This window comes from Bos mutus, chromosome 28 (assembly GCF_027580195.1).
Source record: "Bos mutus isolate GX-2022 chromosome 28, NWIPB_WYAK_1.1, whole genome shotgun sequence".
Classification (NCBI taxonomy): domain Eukaryota; kingdom Metazoa; phylum Chordata; class Mammalia; order Artiodactyla; family Bovidae; genus Bos; species Bos mutus.
The window spans coordinates 11,511,398-11,529,168 of NC_091644.1; the positions used below are offsets into that span (position 1 = coordinate 11,511,398).

General features: G+C 46.1%; 1 long non-coding RNA gene across 1 annotated transcript in view; it reads right to left on the reverse strand.

Annotated features, from left to right (window-relative positions):
• Window positions 1-3,398: 3,398 nt before the first annotated feature.
• The window catches only part of LOC138986095 (uncharacterized), a 68,215-nt gene continuing 53,842 nt past the window's right edge, over window positions 3,399-17,771 (reverse strand). Inside the window, exons 4-5 of the long non-coding RNA XR_011462988.1 lie at window positions 17,139-17,319; window positions 3,399-6,668 (exon numbers count right to left, since the gene is read on the reverse strand). This is a non-coding gene — a long non-coding RNA (uncharacterized lncRNA). The remainder of the gene's footprint in view (window positions 6,669-17,138; window positions 17,320-17,771) is intronic.

Sequence of the window (17,771 nt, forward strand, 5' to 3'; positions counted from 1 at the left end):
CACTTTCATCAAGAGGCTTTTTAGTTCCTCTTCACTTTCTGCCATAAGGGTGGTGTCATCTGCATCTCTGAGGTTATTGAGATTTCTCCCGGCAATCTTGATTCCAGCTTGTGTTTCTTCCAGTCCAGCGTTTCTCATGATGTACTCTGCATATAAATTAAATAAGCAGGGTGACAATATATAGCCTTGATGTATTCCTTTTCCTATTTTGAACCAGTCTGTTGTTCCATGTTTAGTTCTAACTGTTGCTTCCTGACCTGCATACAAATTTCTCAAGAGGCAGATCAGGTGGTCTGGTATTCCCGTCTCTTTCAGAATTTCCCACAGTTTATTGTGATCCACACAGTACACCTATACTCTTACATATAAATTTTTAAAGAAAGTTATCAATTCCTCAAAATTTGTGATGAGTATTTTGTATGTGGAATTTCAGTGAACGTACAGACTTATCTGAAGAACACTGACATAGTTATAAAGCTGTCCAGTCTATGGATGGGGCTCACATGCATAATTGTGCATGCTTTCATTTACACCCTCAAGTAGAATTTACATTTTTCCCCATTAAGCCTTTGTAAAATATTTTTAAGCCAAATTCTAAATATTTTATAGTTTTTGTTGCTACTGTGAAAATTAAAATATTTTATATCTGGTGATTGTGTGTGTGTGTGTGTATATGTTCAGTCACATCTGACTCTTTGCCACCCCATGGACTGTAGCCTGCCAGGCTCCTCTATCCATGAAATTTTCCAGGCAAGAATACTGGAGTAGGTTGTCATTTCCTTCTCCAGGAGATCTTCCTGACACAAGGCTGGAACCCATGTCTGCTGCACTAGTAAGTGGACTCTTTAGCACTGCTCCATCTGGGAAGCCCCTGGTGACTGTAGGAGAATGTTATTTATTAGAGTTAGTTGTCCTATTTATTTTCATAAGCACATGTATAGACTATGTCTGAAAGTATATCCAAGAAGTTTATTAGGATTGTCGCCTGTGGGGAAGAAGATTTGAGAATCAGGAGACCTACTTTTAACTGTATATACTTTGGGACAATTTGAATTACTTTTTCAATGAGAGATTTAGAATATATGTTATTAATATATTAGTGTATAAATGTAAGCATAATTAATGTATGTGTACTGTATCTATCTCTTTCTCTATATACATGTGATGTATCTATATCTATATTGAGAGGGGAAGGAGAAGAGATCCTGAGTGAGTAAAAGTCTGCACACCCCGTAAGTTTCCCCCTTGGTACAGAACGCATCACCAGCTACATGAAGACACAGCACTCTCTACTGCCTGTCCTTTGCTTGAATTCAAAAAGCCTGCATCTTATTCTAATTTGAGTGACCCCTTCTGCTCCTTAGTTCATTTTTTCCCAACTATTTCTGCATCTGGTAAAACAAATGAGCAAATGTATGCAAACAAGAATTACTCTCAAACCTTTTGCATCTTTGCAGCCACCAGAGTTACTTGCATATTTTTCTTCTCTAATTGTCTTCACGTTGGAAATAAGGTTTTTTAAATAAAATTTATACCATACACGCACTTAAGAATTGCTGATCCATCTCACCTGTTAGAGTTTCACACTGGGGAATCTAGAATTCCAGTTCATATGTGCTGAGTGATGTATATGGTATGAGGGATGAGAGCATGAATTGAGATGAGGTTATAAAGCGCTCATGGGTCATTGATTCTTTGGAAATGATTAATGGAATGTCAGTACTCTTGATGATTTTTAAAAAGGACTGGACATACACGACACCATAAAACTTCTAAAGGAGAACATAGCAAAACATTCTCAAACATAAATTGTAGAAATATTTTCTTGATCAGTCTCCCAAAGCAAAAGATATAAAAGCAAAAATAAACAAATAGGACCCGCTGCTGCTGCTAAGTCGCTTCAGTGGTGTCCGACTCTGTGCGACCCCAGAGACGGCAGCCCACCAGGCTCCCCCATCCCTGGGATTCTCCAGGCAAGAACACTGGAGTGGGTTGCTATTTCCTTCTCCAATGCATGAAAGTGAAAAGTGAAAGTGAAGTCATTCAGTCGTGTCCAACTCTTAGCGACCCCATGGACTGCAGCCTACCAGGCTCCTCCGTACTTGGGATTTTCCAAGCAGGAGTACTGGAGTGGGGTGCCATTGCCTTCTCCTAATCAAACTTAAAAATCCTAATCAAACTTTCCTTTTGCACAGCAAAGGAAATTATCAATGAAATGAAAAAATAACCCACACAATAGGGGAAAATATTTGCAAATGATGCTACTGACGATAACTCAGATATTGATAACATTTGATAACTCAAATAAAATGAGCCAATTCCTTGAAAGACACAAATTACCAAAACTCACACAAAGAGAAACAGATTACCTGAATAATCCTGTATCTATTTTAAAAATTCAGTATTTCTAAAAAATACAGCTCCAAAGGGTTTCACTGATGCATAATTCCAAACCATTAAAGACAATATAATATTAATTCTCCACAACATTTTCCAAAAATAAAAGCAATTGAACACTTCCTAATTCATTATATAGACCAGCATTACCTTAATATCAAAGCCAGATTTAAAACATTACAAGAAAGCTACAATATACTGTATGAATATAGATGGAAAATCCTCAACAAAATATTAACGAACTGATTCCAACAATGTAAAAAAGAAGTACACGCCGCTACCCAGTGGGACTTATTCAAGATGTGCTAGGCTGAGTCAACATTTGAAAAATAATCATGTAATCCATACATCAAGAAAGAAAAAGATTCATATCATATCAGTTGGTGCCAAAACATTTTGCAAAATTCAATACCCATTCATGATTTAAAAAAAAAAAAAACCACTCAGAAAACTTAGCAACATTGACACCATAAAAAAGAACATCTACAAAAAAATCTATAACAAACATCACACTTTATGGTATGATATTTTCTCCCTTAAATTTGGAAGAAGGAGAGAATGTCCTTTCTCAGCCCTTCTTTTCAACATTGTACTGGGAGTTCTTGCTGGTTCAATAAGACAAGAAAAAAGAAAGTGTATGTAATGAAAAGAAAGAAATGAAGTTATCTTTATTCACAGATGACATGATTGTCTAAACCCCAACAAATATACCAAAAACTTCTGGAAAAAAAAAAAATAAGTGACAAAGCAAAGTCACAGGACTCGAGGTCAGTGAACAAAGTGAACTGCTGTCCTGTTCACCAGTATGTATACTGGTATACAGTATACTGGTACACCATACTGTATACCAGTATGGAGTGACTGGGATTTAAAATTTTAAAAACACAAAGTGTTCAAAAGTCTCTTTGCATCTTTTAGTTTTAATATTCCATAATGCTATAATCTAAATATCCCAACACTATATTTTACATCTTTGATTTTTTGATTTTTTTTTTGAGGGGGGGTAATCCCAGAAATCAGATAAAGCTGTCTTGCACCCTTTGAGATGCAAATGAATTTGACTGAAACTCCTTTTCACATATACAGTTTCCTACATTCTTCTTGATATCTCTAAGAATTTCAGAGCAAGGCTGTATTAATCATGACTCTTTGGATTGCATGTGAAAGAAACATAACTCAAACAAAGGTCAAACACTATAAGGCTTAGGACAAGACCTTTGGATTTAGCAAGGGCATTGGTGACCTTGACAAAGTGGTTCGAAAGGCTAAAAGAAATCCCCCGGGTTCTGTCTCTGGTTCTCTAATGTTTTCAGTCTATTCTCACTATGTTGGAAATCTCAGAGACCTCATCTTAGGGTTTTAAATTCCGTTTATAAGTCAATGATTCCCCAATTCATATCTGCAGCCTGGAATCTTCTCCTGAATTCCAGACTTCCATATCCACTACCTCCTTCATATTCCTTAATAATAATCTATAATCCTGGGTCATGTTACCCATCTACCAAGTAGCCTAGCCAGGTTGTAGGAAGCAACAGCTTTCTAAATGGTCTATCGGCTTCCACCCTTATATGCCTCAAATCTCTCATCAGGCTAGTGTCCAGATGGATCCAGAACTGCAGCTTCTTCCTCTTTTCAAAACCCTGCAGTGGTTCCTCATTTCATTCACTCAGAACAAAGTCTTAATAAAAGGCACAATAAATGATGTAGGGACACTCACCTCTGTTGCTGCCCTGGCCTCGTCTGTTACCTTCTATATAGCAGTTGCTCACTATTTCTTAGAAGAACGATTCAATGAAGAGGCAGGAAAAACAATCAATGCCCTCCATGAGTGGCTGAAAATTTTGCTAGTCACATCTGTCTGGAAGATTTTGCTTTCCTTGAATTAGGTTGTATGTAGGGATATGCTTATAACTTCACCTAGAGAGAAAGTCATCTCCTCCCCTTGGTACACATACATGTACACACACACACACACACACACACACACACCCCACACATTCACAAGGCAAACAAGCCTGAAATTAAGAAAGAAAGGTTTGGGACGACATATCACAGTAACACAGGAAAAAATTAAGTTAATATTAGATTTCCTTTTTAAAGGAGTTTGTGGTCATTTCTGGCAATGTATCGGTCAGCTGTATATTGTCACCCTGCTTATTTAACTTCTACGCAGAGTACATCATGAGAAACACTGGGCTGGAGGAAGCACAAGCTGGAATCAAGGTTGCCGGGAGAAATATCAATAACCTCAGATATGCAGATGACACCACCCTTATGGCAGAAAGAGGAGAAGAACTAAAAAGCCTCTTGATGAAAGTGAAAGAAGAGAGTGAAAAAGTTGGCTTAAAGCTCAACATTCAGAAAACTAAGATCATGGCATCTGGTCCCATCACTTCATGACAAATAGATGGGGAAACAGTGGAAACAGTGGCTGATTTTATATTTCTGGCCTCCAAAATCATTGCGGATGATGATTGCAGCCATGAAATTAAAAGACACCTGCTCCTTGGAAGGAAAGTTATGACCAACCTAGATAGCATATTAAAAAACAGAGACATTACTTTGCCAACAAAGATCCGTCTAGTCAAGGCTATGGTTTTTCCAGTGGTCGTGTATGGATGTGAGAGTTGGACTATAAAGAAAGCTGAGTGCCAAAGAATAGATGCTTTTGAACTGTGGTGTTGGAGAAGACTCTTGAGAGTCCCTTGGACTGCAAGGAGATCCAACCAGTCCATCCTAAAGGAGATCAGTCCTGGGTGTTCATTGGAGGGACTGATGTTAAAGCTGAAACTCCAATACTTTGGCCACCTGATGCGGGGAGCTGACTCATTTGAAAAGACCCTGATGCTGGGAAAGATTGGGGGCAGGAGGAGAAGGGGATGACAGAGAATGAGATGGCTGGATGGCATCACCAACTTGATGGACATGAGTTTGGGTAAACTCTGGGAGTTGGTGATGGACAGGGAGGCCTGGTGTGCTGCAGTTCGTGGGGTCACAAAGAGTCGTACACAACTGAGCGACTGAACTGAACTGATCGGTCAGCTGGCCTCCTCTCCCCTTTATTTTCTCTCGCTTTTCCTCTCTCCCCTCAGCCAGAACTCCTAATAACCTCTTTCACCCTGCAGTGGTTTAGCTTCTCTTTGTTTCTTCCTCTCTTTCCAACTCATACTCTTAGAGTTTTACCTTCTTTATAAGCAAGTTACTACTTTTTATTAAACCAAGAGAGCTGTCTTCATGAGATGAATTCCTGCATGAGCTGTTAAAATGATAGCCATTCTCACCCTATCATACTTCCTCTTCAGTTCTAAAGTCAATGAGTCTACATGCTACTTTAGGTATTGTGTGCTCTTTTTTTCCACTAATTTTTAAATTGAAATATAATTAACATACAACATTATATTAGTCTCGGGTCTATAACATAATTATCTGATATTTACATATATTACAAAATGATCAACACAAGAAGTCCAGTTAACGTCTGACACCAGACATAGTTACAAAGTTTTTTTTCTTGTGATGCGGACTTTTAAGATCTACTCTCCTAGCAGCTTTTAAACACGCGATACAGCATTATTAACTATCATCCTGTATGCTCTAAAATGAATAACTCTGCAGTTCCTTCTTCCATTCCAGGTGAGATGTCTGGGGTGGCGGTACACACAGGTAACCATCATATGAACTGATTTACAAGTAACTGAGTGTCCACAATCACTTTCTTCTTGCCTGTGCAGCCTCAAATGTCCAGAGAATCCCGTTACGTGCAGATTCTCTACATAGAGAGTGTGCAGGAGAAGGGAAAGGCATGGAGCCAGATAACCCATGCCTGAGTCCTGGCTCCATCACCTACCATCTGTGCCAACTGTGCCAACATCATGTTGGGCAAGCTCCTTAGCATCACTGGACACAGTGTGTCATTTTTTAGAGGACGTAGCATCAGTGCCTACATCATAGAATTGCTGTAAAGACCCAGTGAAATAACACATCAAACACTTAGAAAAGTGCCTGGTACACAGTGAGTACCAAATAAATGGTAACCATGGCGACCTGTATCAGTTCCTCAGACAGGGCTGGGATAATCATAGAGACTCATCATGTTTGGCAAAGGTGGGACATCAGCCCCAGGTCCGCCCACACTAGCTCTGTGCTTTTCTCAACGCCAAGTAGCAGATGTACAGGCTGAAACACTCTGCCACGTCATGTTGGTTTATCTCTGACTCCTCTGTATGATCCTCGATAATCTGCTTTCCTCCTCTGGGCTTCAGGTCCTTCATCTACAAGATAAGCAGATAGGACCAGATTAGCTCTAAGGATCCTGCTAGCTTTGACCTTAGATATGTACAACCTGGAAGAAATAAAAACTGGTCTGTGCACTGTCTCTGCAGAAGATGCCTCTGTGCAGAGCCTCATGGCTAACTGGATAACTGCAACACAGGGATTTTGTAGGGCTTAGAAGACTCTTCTGGAAGAGCTGGCACTGAATGCAATAGTGCACGTTGCAAAGTGCGGTTCAGCCTGGTGTTTCTCAATGTGATGTGCACGCAGATCATCTGGGCATCCCAGGTAAGGGCTTAGTGGTATCAGGGCTTGGCTACTGAGCTTTGATTGGCAGAGAGTGGGTGTGCTCTAAGAGGCTGCCTGGGCTCCTGGACTTCAGAGCCCAGGAACTGGACACTCCTTGTAAACCCTGAAGCTCACATGTCTACTTCAAGACCAGCAAGGCTCACGCAGCAAACAAGGTGGAGAGCTGGAAAGGGTACAGGGAGCCCATCACCTCCACCCAAAAGCTCGCCCGGGGGAGGGGTCCTGGGTGCAGTGGGCATGCCTGCAGAGAGCTGTGCACCCACTGCACCCTGGCTGCCCTCTCCCCCGGAACACTCTCCCCTGGGGACGCTTGAACATCTGGCCCCAGAAGTCATTTAATTCCAAGGTCAACCGCCACAAGCTCAGTGACCTTCTTTGGCTCCCACTCTACCTGTTTTTCTGTCTATATAGAACCCAATCACTGTGGATATCTAGTCCTCTCCTTCGTGGTTGGCTGCCTGCCCCCAGTAACGTGTGAGCCCCGTGTCATCATCAAATCCCTGAAACTCCAAAAAGCCCCATCCCCCAGAGAGGAGACTCTCCATCCATTCCTGTTGATTTCCTCAACAATCATTTATTGAATAACTGCTAGATAAACACAAAAGCCAAGAACTGGAGAGGAGCTAGATGAAGGTTCATGGGAGCCCACCACTCCCTTTGGGGGTCACAGTCCAGTAGCAGGGAAGGTCTCATGCAAATGTCCAGATCCAGATTCTAGCCTGGGTCAGATCTCTGGGACATGCCTGATGGTATCACATTGTCACACTGAGCCTCTTGTGTCAGCCCCATTGTACAGAGGACAGAATTCAAAGCTTGGCGCTTTGTTCAAGGTCTTACAACCAGTAAGTGTCTGTGTATATATGCAATTTGAACCAGGATTCCTCTGATGCCAAGCCCAGTGTTTCTTCCCCCTGGTGACCAGTTGCCACTAAGATAGTGTGAGGAGCCCAAGGGAAACAAAGTTTCACTGAGTGGAGAGGCCATCCCAGGCCATGAGTGATGGGTCTGAGCGGCCACCAAGGGGCTCCATTCAGGGTTCACTAAGACCCTTCCAAGCCCAGTAATTCTGTGTATCTTCCCACCACTATGCTAACCCCAGACCTCCCTGGACCCTGAAACATGTGGGAGGGATATTTCAGACCACGGGGACCACCTGGGCAGTCACTGAGAGATGGGACACACAGGATGCCCTGGGACCTGAGGGGTAGACCAGCTGGACAGGGTCAGGGGACACAGGTGTTACTTTTCTTCATGCTTCCCAGATGAAAATGGAGTAAGCACGTGAGGCTGTGTGGAAGAGGAAATTTCAAAACTAGATCAAATTCAGGCAGGTTTTGAGCATCGGGCAATCAAGTTTGGCCTTCACTGTGAAGCACTGGGAGAAACATGCAAAGTTACGTGTGTGTGTGTATGTGTGTGTGTGCGTGTGTGGAGTAGGAGGTGTGGAGGTGGGGAGGTGAGCTGTTTTCTAACCTTTGGGAGGGGGCCATGTGGGAAGCAGAGGTGCACTGGCAAATCAGTTTCCCTGTCATTGCCCACTCGGGTGGACTTTCCATTTACAAGAGGCTGTCTGAGCAGAATCCTGAGATGAACTGAACAAATTGGAGGGTGAGGGCTGTCGTGGCTAGAAAGGGGGCGCAGTGGGACCCATGCCTGATACGGAGCATTCTAGGTTCAGAGTGACGAAAGACTGGAGGAGACGAGCTGGGAGGGTATCTGCTGCACTAGGCCAGGTGAGCAAGGGTGAGTGCCTTTGCTAAGGACAAGGGGAGAGGGAGGGGATGGAGGCAGGCAGCCACAGAGGCGATGCAGTAAGACACAAACTAAGATGGGAATGTAAGGGAAGGACTGCCCGAGGAGCTGGACAGGGTACTTCTTCAGCCCCAGGGACCCCGGTTGAGGTCCTACACTGCACTGAGAAGCTCCCTCTTCGGGTGTCCCAGGGCCTCCTGCGCTCCTCACCCAGCCACCAAGGCTTTCCCAGCTCTCTCCAAGAGTGGGGCCTAGCAGGGCGGGAGGCCCATGCACAGTGCTCGGAAATTGTCCGTTTACAACTGCCAGTGCTCAGAGATTGGGACTCTCTAGGTAACACTTCTCCCCCACGCTGGCTTTTCAAGGAAAAGAGGTGATACCATGCCACACGTTGTTTGTTCAGTCACTCAATCAGGTCTGACTCTTTGAGACCCCATGGACTGCAGCACATCGTGCTTCCCTGTCCTTCACTATCTCCAGGAGTTTGCTCAAACTCATGTCCATGGAGTCAGTCATACCATCCAACCATCTCATCCTCTGTCACCCCCTTCTTCTCCTGTCTTCAATCTTTCCCAGCATCAGGGTCTTTTCCAGTGAGTCAGCTCCTCATATTGGAGCTTCAGCTTCAGCATCAGTCCTTCCAATGGATATTCAGGATATCCTAATGGGTTCCCTTTAGGATTGACTGGTTCAATCTCCTTGCTGTCCAAGGGACTCTCAAGAGTCTTCTCCAGCACCACAGCTTGGAAGCATTGATTCTTTGGTGCTCAGCCTTCTTTACGGTCCAACTCTCACATCCATACATGACTACTGGAAAAACCATATTACAAAATGGAAAATGTTTGCCTGACTTCACAGAGAGCTGCTCGTATGAATCACAGCTGCCAGGAGATCTTGGACACTTTCTGCTCTGATTCTCTGTCAGTTCTACTACAACTCAGGTTTTTTTATGCAGGATCCAGCTCATTGGACAAGCCGGGTCAGTGCAGTGTGAGCAGGTCACCAGTGAGATGCAAGAGCACTCAGCAGGGGTCAGGGGACCAAGACTCAGAGGCCAGCAACCTCAGGGTTGAAAGAAACCTAGATCATTTAGTCCACCGACATCCCTGTCAAGCTGTCATCCAGCATCAGTTTACATGCCTCCAGAGACAAGGAGCTCACTACCTCTCAAGCACCTGGCTTCCTTCATGACACAGTTGTAACTTGGACATTCTTTCTTATGTCAAACAGAGACCCATCTTTATCCATCTCAGCACTACTTCTACACCAGAGTGACACTGCAGAACTGTGGAGGCAGCTCCCTGCTTCTACCCACACCATACATCTGCTCACAGACCAGAGCCCAGTTTCTGCGGTCACCATTCTAGGACAGGTGGAGCTGACTCCTCACTTGCAGGGTGACTGACACACTCATCTACCACTTTCCTTGACCAGTCATCCACAATAGACAGTGATGGTACACAGCCAGGACACCTAGTGGGGGGTCTGTGAGGATCCAATAAACAAGTCCACAAGATCTTCACAACCAGGGAACCCTGATCAAATGCATGCCCCCGTGCAGTGTAGAACTGCTCAGCTCACGTAGAGGGAGGGATGGGTAGGCACAGCTGTATCACTGATCCCAATAGGGCAGGTTGAAGGCTTTTAAAAGCCCTAGATGCTGAACTTCCCTGGTGGCTCAGATGCTAAAGAATCCACCTGCAATGCGGGAGACCTGGGTTCTATACCTGGGTCAGGAAGATCGCCTGGAGGAGGGAATGCCAACCCACTCCAGTATTCTTGTCTGGAATCCCATGGACAGAGGAGCCTGGCAGGCTACAGTCCATGCGGTCATAAGGAGTCAGACCCAACTGAGCAACTAACACTTTCACTTTTTCTTTCACGCCCTGAAAAGATTATGCTTCTTCCACACATAATGTGCCATGAAGTTAGTTCTGGTCTGCGAAGTACATGCAAGGATGCCCGACAGTGTTATGATTTTTCATTTAAAGATGACTTCAATGCTTTTTCTGAAATTAACAAACACCAAATTCTTCTCCAAATAGCTTTATACTTTTCTAAATTTGTGTGTTTCAGTTCGGGTGCCCCTGCTTTGTGGGGGCCCTGTTAAGTTCTAAGTCTTCTATTCAGTCAAAGAGTTTAAAACATAGAATCAAAATATGTACAATATACCTTAGAATTTAGAACTCAGAAGAGGAGTACTTGTTAGGATTCCTGGGCCTGGGTGAGGTTCACAGGGTCTTGAAGTTACTGAGGGATTGTCAGGTGGCTCAGTGGTAAAGAATCTACTTGCCAATGCAGGCGACACAAGAGACATGGGTTTGGTCCCTGGGTTGGGAAGATCCCCTGAAGGAGGAAATGGCAACCCACTCTAGAATTCTTGCCTGGAGAATCCCATGGACAGAGGAGCCTGGTGGGCTACAGTCCATGGGGCTGCTAAGAGCTGGACATGACTGTGTGCACACACGCATACATGAAGTTACAATAATCGGATGCAAAATTGTGAGTTTATTTCTGGGGGACAATTCTTCAGATTCCAGATTATCAGATTATCAAAGATCAATAATATCGAAAAACCCAGAGCCACTTTAGATTCATGTAGATTCATGGAATTGAAGGCATTCCTACAGAGATCGGAGTCTCCCCCAAATGAGTGATACAAATTAGTGCAACCACTTCAGAGAACTGTCTCCTAAAGCAGGGCATACACAGATGCGATGTTTCCACTCTGAGGTTCCTAGCCATCAGAAATGTGTACATGGGCACAAAAAACAACATGTACAAGATACCCATAGCAGCTTTATTCATGCTACCCCACAGTTTGAAACTGCCCAAATGCTCATCTGTGATGAATGGATACACACACTGCAGTATCTCCACGCAATGAAATATCATGCGCTGTGAAAACCAACAGCAATTGCATGCACGATTTGATAAATATCATGCATAACACTGAGTGAAAGGAGCCAAACACAAAAGTGAGTATGATTCCATTTCCATAAAACACAAAAAGAGACAGCACTAAGCCATGTCGTTAGAAGTCAAGGTAGCAGTCACCCTAAAGAGACGGAGTAACTGGAAGTGGGTACAGGGTAGCTTTTATTTCTTAATCTGGGGGCTGGTTCCGTGGCTGTGTTCAGTTTGAGAAAATTCATCGAGCTGTATTCTTATGCTATATGCAACACACTTCAACATGCAGTTGAAAGGACTGTGGTATTTGCAATGAAATCCATACACATCAAAATGGCAGTAGAGACCTTCCCCAAACTGACCTGGACCTTCCAGCTGAGGGCCTCCCAGAGGCCATGACCAGCCCTCACTGCCTGGGATTGAGATGACCTGGCTCAGGGTCTGTCTCCACCATCTGACTGGAGAGCTGGAAGGAGCCCCTCTTCTTCCTCTGACATGCCCAGAGCCATCCCCCAGCGGGTGTCTGGCCACACATCTGCTGAAAAAATGTGTTGCTAATGTGATCCCTTCTCGGGGACATGGGAAAAGTAGAACCTGGGGGTCCCGGGCTGGCCCCCCAACCCCAGCTGGGAGTCTCCAGGCCTTTGACCTCCTCAGATTACAGACAAGGGCTCAAGTAAAATCACAGCTGGAAAAACACTGTGCACCCACTGGAAAACAGCCTCCCGTGTGCAAGATTATTCGTATTGGTATTGTTGTGGCTAATAAAAAAAAATTTATTATTCTTATTATTATAAATTAAAATAGCATATTTTGTTCCCCTAATTGTGAGGCTGACTTGGAGCCCAGGGGGAATAGCATGCAGGTGACTTTCAATTTTCCCCAGTTTGGCTTTAGAAAAACGCAGCGTGAAGAGATAGATTGGTCTGGGCAGTGATGCAGACATCGCCCCCCAAAAAACAGGAATGAGGACTGGGGGGAGGGCTGGGCGCCCTGCTTGGTTTTCAATCATCCCACTGTTGCTGTGAGCCCAGAAGCCAGTGCCTGGTTTCCAAGGGCTTCGAAACCTGCTCACTCATTAGCGCAGGCCTCCGAGTCTGGCTCCAAGGTTCAGAGTAAACTACTGTTCTCTGCTCTCTGTGCAGGAGGGAGAGGAAGCTGGTCATTACCAAGCCCAGAAACTGGCCTTGAGTTGCCTCTGATGCATGGGCAAATGGGGTGCTCATGGTCATGGTCGCTGGGGTCCTAGGGTGAGCCTTGGCTCTTCAAGAGCCATTTGTTTTGGTGACAGACATCAGTGGGAGGGGACAGCCCTCAGTCTGCCCTGTATGCCGGCCTGGAAGTTACTTGTCTGAGAAGACAGATCCCAGACTCTGCTTTCCCTCCTGAATGAGCCAGAGGTGGCTCTGAGTGTGGAGGGAAAGGAGAAGGGGATGGAAGGAGAGAGGGACAAATGGGAGACACAGGCTCAGCCGCAGACCTCAGCAGAGGCCCAGAGGCTTGGAGTCCAGCGGGTTTACTCAAGGTGCCAGGCCCCCAGCGATGTCCTGGGTCTGATCAGAGCAACAAGATCGCACTCAGGCCCAGAACAAGGAGGGCGTCTCAGAGTCAGTTCTTCCCTGGGAGACAGGGAAGAAAGGAGGGCAGGAAGAAAGGAGGAGGAAAGGGAGACAGAGGGGAGGGAGAGAAGGGGGAGAAAAAGAGTAAAGAGGGGGAAAAGGGAGGAACAGGCTGAACTTTCAGTTTTATGGACTATATATATGACTTGAGACAGCTCACCTACTCCCTCTGAGGTTTTTTTTTCATCTTTAAAATGGGAACTGGTGTTTACTGAGTCAGAGCTGCCCTATACACTCTGTATGTACCAGCTCATTTAAATTCATAAACTGGATACCAGTCATCCCTATCAGACAGGGGAGGAAACGAAGGCACAGCAAGGTGAAGTGCTGTGCTCAGGGTCTAGCAGCTGGTAGCTTACAGGGCTGGGATCCAGCCTGTGCCCAGGCACCCTGGTCCCAGAATCCCCATCTGCACCAGGGCACCACACCCACTGCCAGCCCAGGGCTGGGGAGCAGCTTCTTGCCTCTGCCCAATTCTCATCCCTGGTATTTCAGCCATAGGACGAAAGACCCAGAAGGAGCTCCCAGGGTCCTATGAGAAAGAGTAACCATACATGCTGGGCTCTTTCACACCAATGGGACTCCATACAGTTGGGCCCTCTGCTTGGAGCACCCTCCTCTGGCTCCCACCCCTCTGTCTCTTCCTCCAGGATTCAGCTCACGTGAGGTCCCCTCTACAAAGTCTTCCCTGACTCCCAGGCTCAGCCTTGTGTGCCTGTGTGGCCCTTCCACGCCTTCTGACATTGCCTTCCCACTGCAGGATGGGCATCTGCACATCTGGTCCCCTTCCTGGATTAGGAGATGCCAGAGCTATGGATCCTGCTTTGTCCTCCTCCATATCCCCAGTACTAACTAGCACAGCAGTGAATTAATGACTGTGTATCCAAGGTCACAGAGCTAGGGCCAGAGCCTCAGGCCTTCAGATGGCCAGTGTCCATCAAGCTGCTCCTCCCCAGCCTCTCCTAGAACCACAGGAGCAACGTCAGATTCTAGAAGAGAAAGGGAAGCAGTAGGTCGTCACGTCCAGTGCCTTGGTTTGCAGACAGGGAGAGAGCCATGTCCAGGCCCCCATGATGGCCTGCCCACCCTTCTGCAGTCCTGTAGAGTGGGATCTCAAGGCTTCCTGCAGCGGACTAAGGAAGTGCCCGTGTTTGGCTGCAGCCGTTTTACCGAGGATGCGGCTAGAAGCTGGCCGCCGCGGTTCTCACTCGGAAGGCTCTTTGCCCGTGGGTGGCTTCACATCTGAGTGTGTTATCGAAGCATCTGAGCTGGACTGAACCTGTGGCCAATTACAGTTTCCCAAGGTGGGCTGGGCTTACTCAAGGCAGACAGGCTGGTGGGAAAACAGCAGTAAATAGGCATGCAATCCAATGATTATACCTATCCGTGCCTGGCATGTGACCAGGGATCCATTAGACGTGTTACTCACTGGCTCGCCTTCAACTCTGACAAAAACTCTGGGAGGAACACATTATTATCCTAGTTTTAAAGATGAGAACCAATACAATTCAGAGTGGGTCAGTAAGCTGCTGGCAGCTTCACAGCTGGTTACTGGATAAGGAAGAATATAAACCCAGGCTTCCTGACTGCAAACCCACACTCTGCCCACTGGACAGAAATCCCCACATTTTGTAAGGGAGACATTGGCCTCCTTTATCTGAGCATCACAGGTCATACTGCCATGAAGAATCCCATGAGCTTTCCTTACTCTGATAATGGTCTCCAACCATCGCACAGATGAGGAGTGAAAGTGAGTGTTAGTCGCTCAGTCGTGTCTGACTCTTTGTGACCCCATGGACTGCAGCCCACCAGGCTCCTCTATCCACAGAATTCTCCAGGCAAGAATACTGGAGTGGATTGCCATTTCCTTCTCCAGGGGATCTTCCCCACCCAAGGATCGAACCCGGGTCTCCTGCATTGCCGGCAGATTCTTTAGCGTCTGAGCCACCAGGGAAGCCCAGTGGGTGACAACAACTTTTGCAGCCGGCAGTCAAAACTGAGGCCCTGACAGGCTGAACAGTGTGCCCCAATGCATCACCAACCTCTCCTGCCCACAGCAGCATCAGTAAATGTACCTCCAGTCCATGCAGAACCAAGATGGCGGCCAGTCAAGCCCATTCCTGGGGAATCTTCTCCCACAGGCACTGTTTGCCAAGGCTTCCTCTTCCTAGAGGCAGACGATTTCTGAGGGGCAGACAGTCTCTAAGTGGGTCCCCACCTCTGCCCCCTTCTTCATCCTCGCCTCTCAAAAAACAGAGCTCAGAACTCTGTAACTAGCTCCTGTCTGGGTAACTTTTCCCACATCCAAACCACTTGCACACACATTCTCATTTAATGCTCAAAGAACCAGGTGACAGGAGAAGCAATAACCCCATTTCACAGACGAGGCTGCTGTGATCAGAGAGGTTAAGTCACGTGCACAGCTGGGAAGTAACAAGTGAAGCCAGGCTTCTCCAGACCCATTCACATCTTCCTCCCCTTTCAATTCGTTGCCCTGCCCACCTCTTTAGGGGTCCTCCCTGGATCATACAGCCCTCTCTCAACTTCCTTCTCAGGAAGAACTGTGCCAACTCATTTCTTCTGCCTCACCCTACAGTTACCCTTGACAGCAGCCACCACCCAGGAGCCTGTGGAATACGAGTTGCCCTTTCGAAGTAGGACTTCCCAAAGAGAGATGGGTGTTCCCACCACAAGCCCTGGGGTCAGCCCCATAGCCCACTGGAGGAACAGACAGCCACCTGTGAGCCGGACATCGGGTACTGCCCCAGAACTGCTGTGCCTTACTCTGGTGAGAATGTCCCGGGCTTCGTAACAACCTGCTGCCGTCTGGAAAAGAGCCTGACCTCAGAGTCACCTACGAACTGACTCTTCTATCAACCGGGAAAATACTCCTGGCCAGGCAGGGAAAGACACCAGTGGGGGTAGAAGAGGCATGAACCCCCATCAGAAGCCCTCCCTTCATCTCTGAGGGGCACAGTGTCAGCTACCATGCTCGAAGATCATACACCCAAATGAAAGCCTGTTCACCAGGGCCCAGTAAAGGTCTGGATGCCCAGAGGAGAGCCCTGCCTGCATGTCAAAGAGCCACTGAACCAGTGAGCATGGGACAGCAAATCAGGTGTGATGTCCCCCACCAAGCATGTGTGCTGTGGAAATATCCAGTCATTCATCCTTAGATAAAGAGAAATAACAGATTCAGTAGACAATTGGTTTAGGGAAACCCTGAGATAAATAAAGCTAAACAGGTGATTGCAGGACTTTTCAGAGCCTTTAAAATACTAACATGCCTCACATTTCTCCCAGATAAGGATAATGTGCAATGTTTGCTCAATGTATAGTTTTTCAGAAGATTTCAAAATAACAATGTGGAATTCCCTTTAGAAAACACCATGCTGTTGGTGGTCCTCTGAGGAGGTAGTAAGCAGGACTAGTTATGTGGGAAGGCGGCCTTTAAATCTGTGCTTAATTGATGATGCTGGGACAGGTGACTAAGAGGAGGTCATATATTACCAGATGAGGGTTCGGTGTTTGCAAAAACATGGCATTAAAAATGCACAGGCCGTGTTCTGGGAGTAAGGATTCCCCCGAACATATCCTCCTACAAGCTGGCGTTCCCAGAGCAGCCCCATTTTTTATCTGGTTTGTATGTCTGGCTTCCCAAGATTTTATTTGACCAAAGGGTTTTGCAGCAAAAGGGGACATCTGCTGTTTTTTCTGCCCAACATCCATTCTCCCTGCTTCTGGTAACAGGACTTCCATTTTCTTTGGGGAACACATCCCCTTCTGCTCCCAGCCCAGGTGGTTCAGGGGCATTCCAAGCCCTAAGCTTCTGGCCCTGCCAGTCAACGGATTACATCTCTAACACCATCCGACACTCACCTCTGTGATTGGCTTACAGGTAGGCAGATGACTCGGTGGTCCAATGAGACTCAAGCCAGGACTTCTGCTAGGATTCTTAGGAAAGAGGTTCACTTAATGGCCTGGTTCCTAAAGCAGGAGCTGCTGGAGGCTATCTCTGCCACCTCATAGGAAGAGCTCGTCTGAAAATGGCAAAAAGAGCCTAGAGATGGAGTAAGACAGATTTCAGTCAGCATCCTATGAGTCCCTGCTCCCATGAGTCCCTGCTCCAGTCACACCTGAAGTTGCCTATAGCTCTGGGGATAGACTTTTTAATTACTAGCAATACAAAAATTTATCTTGTGTCTGAAGCCAATCCCCTCGTGGCTCAGATGGTAAAGAATCTGCCTGCCAATGCAGGAGATCTGGGTTCAATCCCTGAGTAGGAAATGTCTACATTCACCAGTATTCTTGCCTGGGAAATCCCACGAACAGAAAAGCCTGGTGGGCCCCCACCTGGTGGACCACAGTCCATAGGGTCACAAAGAGTCGACACAGCTGAGAAACTAACATTTTCACTTTCTGTCACTTGCTATTCACGGAATTAAACCTGTACAGATTCTTTTGCTATTGAACAAATTATTTTTCACAAGCATTGTTCGTTTAGTCATTCAG